This window comes from Diaphorina citri, unplaced genomic scaffold, assembly GCF_000475195.1.
Source record: "Diaphorina citri unplaced genomic scaffold, Diaci psyllid genome assembly version 1.1 scaffold2364, whole genome shotgun sequence".
Lineage (NCBI taxonomy): Eukaryota > Metazoa > Arthropoda > Insecta > Hemiptera > Psyllidae > Diaphorina > Diaphorina citri.
In genome coordinates, this window is record NW_007379788.1 from 14,288 (window position 1) to 26,058 (window position 11,771).

The window sequence follows — 11,771 nt, forward strand, 5'->3', positions numbered from 1 at the left end:
CGCGCTACCAAGATATCCAGTGACGCGGCTTACGAAATAATTAAATTCGGGGGCTAAGTTGACACAGAATGCACTTTCTCAATGCCCACAGGGCAGTTGTCAAGCCAGTTCAGAAATAATGACTTGACTACTAGGAATGAAAAAAATCAGATCATAGCATTTTTTTGAAATTTTCTTGTATTAAAAAGAGTAGTAATTCAAGCAAACTGCAGAACTCAGAGGTTAAACAGTTACTGAGAGGCAGAGTGTTCAGGTTCAGTGAAATTAAATTTCTCTCACGCTGTAACTGTTAAGACTAAATTAATAGAAAGTAAGTAAAAATGTTCTGGCCAACGAATTCTTTGTCATGTTCAAGGTCATACGCCCCCCCAGTGACCAAACATTTTTTTTTTTTTTTTTTTTTAAGAGGTTTGACAGAGGGAACTGTAACTGCTATGGTCTTATCTTCCCGAAATCGAAGAGAGAAGGAAGACAGGATATGAGAAAGCCAGCCGTTCCGAGAACGAACATTATCCCATCAGGATAAAATCCGCCCCGGGCGGGAATCGAACCCGCGGCCTAGCAGCACCAAACAAAGTAACCTCCATGCCCGAGTGGGTATCACACTAGACTTGCATGTCGGAGGTCCCAGGTTCGATTCCCGATGAGATCGTAGTTTTTCGACTCTGTGCTTGGATTTCAGGGTCACTGAGAACAATGGAGTTGCTACTTTAATCGGGTAGCGACCAGTGTCGGCATTACCAACGTAAAAAGATTGTTGATAAACGAGTTTAGTGATGATAAATGAAAAATAAAATAGTAAAAGTTGTAGGGAATCTCTCTGCTTCACCACAAAGAAATCAAAGCATGCATGATTTGATTTTGAAGTAACGCTACACGGTGCTATGGTGCGGGAGTTATGGCAAAACAAATGAAAGCTCCTACGGGAATTCCAAAGACCCGATAGAGCCCGAAATTTAATTTCATTTATGCGTTTGACATTTACCTATGCCTTCCGATGAACCATTCGAGAGTTTTAAATGAAACAAACACACTTAACAGACAAACTAAATGAAAAATCATCGAGTTGAAACTTATTTTGATTCCATTCTTTCCAAATAACGGAGCTTCCTTCAAATCTTCACGTACTTTGTATTGAATAAAAATTTAATGTAAAAAGTACCTACCAATCAAAACAGAAGTACTCACTAGTGATGTGACTGGGTCATTAGGGTATCAGGTTTCTAACTAACGGCTCTGATACTGACCTAGAACCAATCAGTCTGTGACACAAGCGCGAAACTTATTTTGATTCCATTCTGTCCAAATAACGGAGCTTCCTTCAAATCTTCACGTATTTTGTATCGAATAAAAATTTAATGTAAAAAGTACCTACCAATCAAAACAGAAGTACTCACTAGTGAAGTGACTGGGTCATTAGGGTATCAGGTTTCTAACTAACGGCTCTAATACTGACCTAGAACCAATCAGTCTGTGACACAAGCGCGGAGGTTATACTACTTGCGATCAACATGTTCAGGAAAGTGTCAGGTAAAAAACAAGTGACATGTACCGGTCAAAATCGTTTCACTGTGGGTACATACGACATGGTTCGTGTTCCTTGAGAAAAAAAAAAGTTGTCTACACATAGTCGAAATTTACTACTCTTCTTCTTTTTTCACTTTGCCCTTATCCCGATTTCATTTTTGGTTGACAAAGGCGAAATTTACTACATACCTAGGTACATAACTTTTCACTTTGCCCTTATCCCGATTTCATTTTTGGTTGACAAAGGCGAAATTTACTACATACCTAGGTACATAACGTGTTTCTCCCCATCCGTGGCACAAGCTCTCGCTTTCACGGATGGGTAAGGGTATACCATTTATTTAATATTTTTTATGTTGAGAGATTTGTATCGAATAACAAATAAATGGAAACTTCTGACATAAAAAAATAAAGGGAAAAGGATGTTACAAGTGTAATAGCGAATTAAAAGCAGAATTTCGAATTTGGACGAATCATATAGATATCAAAATATGGACTTGTATGTCCACGTTTACCGGTAGGTAGTAGGTATAATGTGTATATTTCTGTAGTGATAGCAACTACAAGTAGTAATGCAGACCACAGTCCATCCATACAATGTAAAGAATTTCATTTACCGGTAGGTATATGGTATAATGTGTATATTTCTGTAGTGATAGCAACTACAAGTAGTAATGCAGACCACAGTCCATCCATACAATGTAAAGAATTTCATTTGACACTAACATGACACATATGAAGGCCTGCATTCAATAGGAAGCATGAAGAGTGAAAGCTGATTACTCTCTACTGTCACAAGTGTCACATCCATACCCTATTCCTATTCTATCTCATCCATATCTCTCTTCTTTTTTTTCACTTTTGATTGTCAGCACACCATCGGTTTCAACGAATAATTCTTGGTCTTCTGATCTCTTAGCTAATAAAAAGTACTCGAAATATCATGCAAAGCTTACATACTCGTAGTTATGTAGTTGTACGTATAGTAGGTAATGCTAGAAAAAGAGGAACACTTAAGTGAACAAAAAGTAATTAACAAACAAAATTAAAGGAATTTTAATTGTGTTGAGCATAAATGCTTGTCACAAATGTTGTTCCCTGCTTAATGCACTACGCTAAATTTTATGACTTGACTAGTCACAAGTTTCACATCCATACCCTATTCTATCTCATCCATATCTCTCTTCTTTTTTTTTCACTTTTGATTGTCAGCACACCATCGGTTTCAACGAATAATTCTTGGTCTTCTGATCTCTTAGCTAATAAAAAGTACTCTGTCACAAGTGTCACATCCATACCCTATTCCTATTCTATCTCATCCATATCTCTCTTCTTTTTTTTCACTTTTGATTGTCAGCACACCATCGGTTTCAACGAATAATTCTTGGTCTTCTGATCTCCTAGCTAATAAAAAGTACTCGAAATATCATGCAAAGCTTACATACTCGTAGTTATGTAGTTGAACGTATAGTAGGTAATGCTAGAAAAAGAGGAACTCTTAAGTGAACAAAAAGTAATTAACAAACAAAATTATACAAAAAAGAAAAAGTTGCATGGATTTCTGTCAAAGAAGAAAGCTGTTCAGCAATGCTTTGGATGATGTAGGACAGTATCTCGGAGAGATTATTAAAGGAAAGTAAAAAGTTATCCAAACAATTAGAAACTTACCAGGTTACAGTAGGAAATGATAACAGAGGAGTCACACTTGAAAATGTGATTATTAAACAAAATGAATTCAGCACCAATAACCAAAGTTATCAAAAGAGTTCTGAGAAGTTGATAATAATTTTATTGTTACATTAGACACAAGGGCATCATAGGAAATATAGCAGCTCAGTTTTTTAACAGCTTAAACTAAGTGTACTCAAATAGGCATTTGAAAAAATATCACATAAATAAGATTATTATTCTTTTAAAGTTTAATTAAAGTCCATTGTCGTCTAAAAAAAATATATATTTACTTGTTAAATAAAGCTCACTGGATTGTTCACTGTCTAACTAAAGACTGAAATCTCACTGACGGATTGAGACTGAAAAGAACGCGGTTCTCAAGAAAGAACAGTTAGTAATGTGAATGGAGACCTCAGAATCTCAGTTGGAGTTATGTAGAAGACATCATGTGTATACTGATAGATGGAACATGTAGGGGTATAATTTTTATATGAATCCGCCGGAATCCTTATCAGAGGTAGTCCATGTTTAGGAAGATTATATCTACAACCAGTGACGGTGGGTAAACCCTGTTTCAAGAGATCAATCAGTTCAGAGAACTATAGTAAGCTTAGTTAGCTTGGAAGGTAAGCTAGTCGCGGGTTCGATAAGGTTGTTCGTTCTTGTACTATTGGCTTTCTCCTATCTAAATGGAAGAGAGAAGGACTTCATTCTCTCCTCGATTCCGGGACGATAACACCTCCATTGTTACAGAAGTCGGAAGATGGATTGAAAGCAACCTGTCAAATATGTGGAAGCGTAATTTCAAAAAAAAACTTCACCTGGTGTGCTGATCTGCTGATAGCTCATTTGGAAATAATCCATGGGGAAAAAGGAAAATTAGTCAAATGTTCCCAACAGGAAACAGGAGAAACTGAGGTTACGAAAAAAAAGTGCAGAACTACCTACATAAAATTTCTTACACAAACTGTAATAGCCAGTGAACATCTATGGTGACATTTACATATTTCTTGTCCTAAACGAATCTACGCTAAGTACTGCCACTGAAACTACTTTTCCTAGCAAGCATGTCGAATAGGTTTATCCATTTTTTGTCCAACCTTTCTCATCATCTGGTCATTTTCCGAGGAAAACTTGGATTCTGGGGTGAAAAAACAAAATCTTTTGGAAAAAATTGAAGAAAAACTGTTAGCTTTTACAGATACATTTAATTTTCGCCAAAGGATAAGATTGGAGAATGCAATGTTTGCACTTTGCAATGCGCGACTCAGTTCAAATTCTATGGCTCCAGATCTAGAATTTGTTGGAGTACAGTAGAACCTCGATAATATTTCAACTACCCTCGGTCCCAATCAGTGGAAATAATCGAGGTTCTACTGTACATCTTACTAATATTCATCGGTTGGTAAAGACGAAGGAAATGGAAATGACAGCAGTAAAAACTTCTTTTAGAACATGAAACAGTGCCAACCTGATTTCTGAAAAAAAAAGACAAGGACAGGAGAATACATCTTTGAAGAAGTCAAACAGGACTCTTTGACCTGGCTGAAATCATCTTGGGACCAAATTTGATCTGGGTACCGAACATTTGTAGACCTTGGATTATGGGTATCCAGCTATCCAGTTATCCATCCTTATAACAAAAACATACCTATCGGCTATACTTTGCTGACACCAAAGGTCATCAACGCCACATGTTAGAGATAAATTGGTAGAGTGGTCACGTAAGCCCACGATTATCTCAGGGCGATTTTGTCTTTATCGCTGAGAGCTTCTCTAATAATTCAAGAGTTAATAGGATACCTAGCCGTTCCTAAGGGTTCTCAGATTCAGGAATATTAATGACGTACCTATCAATATATAACTAACTATTGCTTAATTGGACGGAATATTCAGCGGGAATCCAGGTCAAAAAAAACTCCCTAGCTATCGGCTTTAAGACGTTGAATGCACCAGTCCCCGATGCATAACCAAAAGTGCGATCTTATTAGAGTTATTTACACAGATAAATAAGTTTCCATGAAAAAATGGACATAGGTATAGTGGCTATAGTCAAACCCTCAACCAACCTTTACAAAATTACATGCAAGCTTTGTCCCTACAATATTGTTCTAGAAAAGAAAAAGGTTATTCTATCTAAAAGGAACCTGTGGGAATGAAATAATCAAATTGAACACAAGAGTTGAGAACCGATCCTAATGGACCGCTAGTCAATATTCTTCCCAATAGAAATTAACAGCCTGAATAAATTATTCAACATATACAACATATGATAATATACAACATAGTACCAGGTGTCTTGGATTATCTTTATCAGACGATTTACAGACCTATCAAGACAGATTGGATGCTGAGAGATGATATTATAATATACAACATAGTACCAGGTGTCTTGGATTATCTTTATCAGACGATTTACAGACCTATCAAGACAGATTGGATGCTGAGAGATGCACGTAGACAACTCAAGTCATTCAACTTCTCCGGTGGTTTAACAATCAAGATCAGCCATAATATAGGAAACAAAGTATATTGGAGTAGGGATGTAAATGAGTCGCAAATATATCGATATATCGATATATCGGCCCCTCAAATATATCGATATCGATATATCGGGGGAAATTGGTGGTTTAACAATCAAGATCAGCCATAATATAGGAAACAAAGTAGCTATATTGGAGTACGATGTGACCCAAGGGTTTGAAAATAAGGAGCATGTTATTTTAGATGCGTTTCTCGATGTCCAAAAAGCATTTGATTTGATTTGGTAGACAATTCGAAGTTCAGACAAGGGTAATATCTCATTCTTTCTTAAGTAATTTGATTTAATTTATGTAATGTATAAGGTTATTTATAATTACTCGTATATTGAAAAAAGGGGCCAACTTCAATGACCTTGAGCGCGTCTTCACAAGTCATAAACGACGGTCACTAATGACGTCAACACAGACGTGCTCAACAACACGTAACCCAGACAATACTTGTGTAAGGATCCGGGATATTGGAGTACGATGTGACCCAAGGGTTTGAAAATAAGGAGCATGTTATTTTAGATGCGTTTCTCGATGTCCAAAAAGCATTTGATATGATTTGGTAGACAATTCGAAGTTCAGACAAGGGTAATATCTCATTCTTTCTTAGGTAATTTGATTTAATTTATGTAATGTATAAGGTTATTTATAATTACTCGTATATTGAAAAAAGGGGCCGACTTCAATGACCTTGAGCGAGTCATTATTCCTGAGTATGTTTTCTGACGAAAGTACATCTTGTAGAAATATCCCAATCCTGTCTCGTCCTGACATTACATTTCCGTGAACATACAAAAGGTAAACAAAACAATATTCACAAAGAAGTAAACAACACGAAGCACATTGATATCCATTTCCGCACACCTTGAGCGAGTCATTATTCCTGAGTATGTTTTCTGACAAAAGTACATCTTGTAGAAATATCCCCATCCTGTCTCGTCCTGACATTACAATACATTTCCGTGAACATACAAAAGGTAAACAAAACAATATTCACAAAGAAGTAAACAACACGAAGCTCGTTGATATCCATTTCCGCACAAACAATATTTCATGGACCTTGAAACAGCATTCGATATCGTGGTGAAATATTTGCGAATCAAACTATCGTAGCAATCGAACATACCTAGTATGGAACTATGGAGTCTCTTGACAACGGAATCATATTATCGTAGCAATCGAACATACCTAGTATGGAACTATGGAGCCTCTTGACAACAAGAAAAGAGATGAATCCCATTTCGTCCAAAAACGAAATAACCCAGTATCTTGAGGACATACGATTAGCCAAATAGGTATCTCAGCTTAATAACAGGAATTCAAATTCACGCTTCAATTAAAGTTCACATTTTACAATTAAACACAAACACACCTGAGTACCTACCTACCTACTTTCTCTCTAACAAAAGAAAATTTAATAAATTGAGCATTGAAAAAAAAATTAATTAAGCGTAGAAAAGTACCGAATGAATTTTGGATGATTATCCATTGAAACTCGGATAAAACACCGATTTGAACTCGAATAAAACACCGACTGAAACTTGGATAATACACCGATTTCAGCTTCAATAAAACACCGATTTTAACCTGGGATAATCGGTAAGCATAGCATATTCTGACGTCAGCAACTCGCTTTCTTCTAATAATCGGTAAGAATAGCATATTCTGACGTCAGCAACCCGCTTTCTTCTATTCAACCACCATATTCAGTCTAGCTACGTACGGTACCTACCTAGCCGTGGCAGTGGTGGTGGGTGTGGTGACGATAATGGCTATGGACATTGGACACCCTACAGAGAACCCTACATGCGTAACCTCAGCAAGTTCGGAAAGAGTTTCTTCAACAGCAGGGAATACATTTACAGTTACGACTGAACGTAGTACCCTCTCATCTGTCGGTCTAAGTATTACTCTATTAGTATATTATATACTTAAATCTGATTCCTTGTATTTGTGTACATCGAATTAAAACCATCAATAGAGTCTAAATTACTCTTTTTTCTAATTCATGCCATACTTTTTACAAGTTTCCATTCTATTCGACGTCAATTCTTTCGGCATTCGGAGGGAAAATGCCAAAACAATAAATCAATTTCCGCACAAACAATATTTCATGGACCTTGAAACAGCATTCGATATCGTGGTGAAATATTTGCGAATCAAACTATCGTAGCAATCGAACATACCTAGTATGGAACTATGGAGTCTCTTGACAACGATTTCAGCTTCAATAAAACACCGATTTTAACCTGGGGTAATCGGTAAGCATAGCATATTCTGACGTCAGCAACTCGCTTTCTTCTATTCAACCACCATGTTCGACAGTGGTGACGATAGTGGCTATGGACACCCTACAGAGAACCCTACATGCGTACCCTCAGCCTCAGCAAGTTCGGAAAGAGTTTCTTCAACAGCAGGGAATACATTTACAGATACGACTGAACGTAGTACCCTCTCATCTGTCGGTCTAAGTATTACTCTATTAGTATATTATAGACTTAAATCTGATTCCTTGTATTTGTGTACATCGAATTAAAACCATCAATAAAGAGTCTAAATTACTCTTTTTTTTTCAATTCATGCCATACTTTTTACAAGTTTCCATTCTATTCGACGTCAATTCTTTCGGCATTCGGAGGGAAAATGCCAAAACAATAAATCTAGACTTAAATCTGATTCCTTGTAGGTATTTGTGTACATCGAATTAAAACCATCAATAAAGAGTCTAAATTACTCTTTTTTTCCAATTCATGCCATACTTTTTACAAGTTTCCATTCTATTCGACGTCAATTCTTTCGGCATTCGGAGGGAAAATGCCAAAACAATAAATCAAACCCACAAACAAGCAATCAATATTCCGCGAACAATCTCTCCCCGAACCATTATTGAAGTCATAAAATTCATTGCTCAAACCATAAAATCGTCTTCACACGTCATAAACGACGGTCACTAATGACGTCAACACAGACGTGCTCAACAACACGTAACCCAGACAATACTTGTGTAAGGATCCGGGATATCACAACCAACTTAATTCTCAATCCGGATAGAAGGATAGTAGAAATCAAGAGCAAACATTTAAAGGTGGAAATCAAAAATTCAAAGTTCCGTAACATTAGTGGCCTATGACTTCGAATAATCCACAAGAAAAACAGAATTTTACACTCATTAGCCATCAGTCGATTGTATGAATTTTAAACGTGATTTTATAAAATAGGATATTTTTAGAAAATCTTTATCACAATTTTAATATGAATGGGCCTGTACTAGTGGTTGAGAGAGCTACCAACTTAATTCTCAATCCGGATAGAAGGATAGGAGAAATCAAGAGCAAACATTTAAAGGTGGAAATCAAACATTCAAAGTTCCGTAACATTAGTGGCCCATGACTTCGAATAATCCACAAGAAAAACAGAATTTTACACTCATTAGCCATCAGTCGATTGTATAAATTTTAAACATGATTTTATAAAATAGGATGTTTCATTAGAAAATCTTTATCACAATAAAATTTTAATATGAATGGGCCTGTACTAGTGGTTGAGAGAGCTGTAGAACTCACTCAGAAGGCTAAACAGCTACTGAGACTCAATGTGAAATTATTTCTCTTAAATTTATTACCTTATGAAAATGTGCTGGCCAAAATTCTTTATCAAGTACAAGCTAAGGGCTACACACTTCCTCGCGTTCAGGAGGTATTGGAAACGAATGCAGGACAACTATGATGGGGCTTTAAAGGCCTGATTAGGTCCAAAATTTATTGAGAAAATTTTCTCTATGTTGAATGATTTTGTCGTTCATAAACTCGGATATTTTAACTTTTGAACGTGAGATTGTAAACCCGACCTAGTGATTCACTTGAGTATACATAGACAACGAACGAGATTCTGAATTTCAGATGAAGATTTTTAGACTTTATAACTGTATTCCGTCGCTTCGCTCCGGAATCCCGCTAGTTCATCCCGAGGCATGGCCAAACTTGTAGAAAAGGCATGGCCGAACTTATTGGAAACGAATGCAGGACTACTATGATGGGGCTTTAAAGGCCTGATCAGGTCCAAAATTTATTGAGAAAATTTTCTCTATGTTGAATGATTTTGTCGTTCATTAAACTCGGATATTTTAACTTTTGAACATGAGATTGTAAACCCGACCTAGTGATTCACAAATGCAGGACTACTATGATGGGGCTTTAAAGGCCTGATCAGGTCCAAAATTTATTGAGACAATGTTCTCTATGTTGAATGATTTTGTCGTTCATTAAACTCGGATATTTTAACTTTTGAACATGAGATTGTAAACCCGACCTAGTGATTCACTTGAATATACATAGACAACGAACGAGATTCTGAATTTCAGATGAGGATTTTTAGACTTTATAACTGGATGTGGTAGGTTTTAGATAGACTCTAAAGTCTATTTAACATCGAGATGTCGAGGGGGAGAATGACCATCAATAACTTCAATCCTTTCTCCACTTGATGCATGATAATTTGGTGGATTAGAACACGGAAAAACAAACAAAGTAGCTGCTAGGCTATCATTCGACTCAGATTACAAATCAAACAATCAAGAATACCTACAAATAATACCTATATTTATCTAAAAAATCATGATAATCAATCAACTTGTTCATTTGGTGTCGCGCTAAAGAATCAATACCTATACATATGTACGTGAGAAGCATAGAACATGTTGCATAGTACCTAGAGTAACAAGTTGTAAATTATGATAGGGGGAATGCGCCATAACCGGGTGCATTAATCATCTTAACCATAATCCACTCCACTCCGTGGCCGAATGCGTATCACATATAGGAGATCCTGAGTTCCATTCCCGGCCGAGTGCTAGATGTTGATCCGCCGTTTTTAGTGTGGCCTTTGTTAAAAATTAAAATCTTAACCGTTTCGTTTTCCAGCGTCCAAGATTTGGACAATTCGCACGACCTCTTCGACAACTATTCGTCTGAACATGACGTACGAGTATGAATGAACGAGGTAGTAGCAATAGTAGTAAATAACTCAATAATGAAAATGAGAAAACAAACAATTTAATTTTGCGTGAAATGACTGGATCTAATGAAATGCGAGGGCGGCAATGACAAGATGTAAAATCTATGAAAACAATCACACCAACTTTTTGGAAGAAAGTGAGGTGAGATGGTAAATGTGTCTCTCAAAGGCGGAAATCCAATAAAAGCATATTATCTAATATCTAAAAAGATTCTGGAATAATAATGATATTAAAATTATTATAAATAGTGGAATGATGATAATAATAATAAGGATTAGAAATTGTGATGACAATGATGACCTCTCTATATAGTCTTGTGGATGATAACAATCAACATTTTATCTGATAAGCAACACACATTGGAACGACACACCAAACAGTCAAGAGAAGAGACAATGAAACTATTCCATCTATTCTAAAATACGACAATAAACCCAACACTAGAGCAATCACAGTAGAACTGTTAAACCGAGATGTAGTGGACACGTGTTTGTGCGACCTATAAAACACTAGACTTGAAAACATTGTGGTTTCCATCAGCCACATAAACGATTAAAAGGAAACAACACATAAAGGAAAAATCATTAGGATACCAATGGTAAAGAATAAAATTTACCTTTTTAGTATAATAAGTACAGAGTAAAATAAAACATACAGAATAGACAAGTTAACAATACTTTCAGGTTCAGGATGTCGATGATGTGTGTGATTGTAAAACCTAACAAAATAATAAACGCCACGTTTAAAGAAAGTGTTTAAATATTTTGATACATAAAGGAAAAATCATTAGGATACCAATGGTAATGAATAAAATTTACCTTTTTAGTATATAAGTACAGAGTAAAATAAAACATACAGAATAGACAAGTTAACAATACTTCCAGGTTCAGGATGTCGATGATGTGTGTGATTGTAAAACCTAACAAAATAATAAACGCCACGTTTAAAGAAAGTGTTTAAATATTTTGAGCAATAACACTCATAGTGCATTTACCTAAGTTAGATAGCAAGTTTTTACATACGAAAGG

At 36.1% G+C, this 11,771-nt stretch overlaps 1 protein-coding gene across 1 annotated transcript in view; it reads right to left on the reverse strand.

Annotated features, from left to right (window-relative positions):
• The window catches only part of LOC103518801, a gene marked incomplete at its 3' end in the record, with an annotated part of 13,352 nt that extends 9,689 nt beyond the window's left edge, over nucleotides 1-3,663 (reverse strand). The window contains exon 1 of the mRNA XM_008483887.3: nucleotides 3,195-3,663. The remainder of the gene's footprint in view (nucleotides 1-3,194) is intronic.
• Between the last annotated feature and the right edge of the window lie 8,108 nt (nucleotides 3,664-11,771).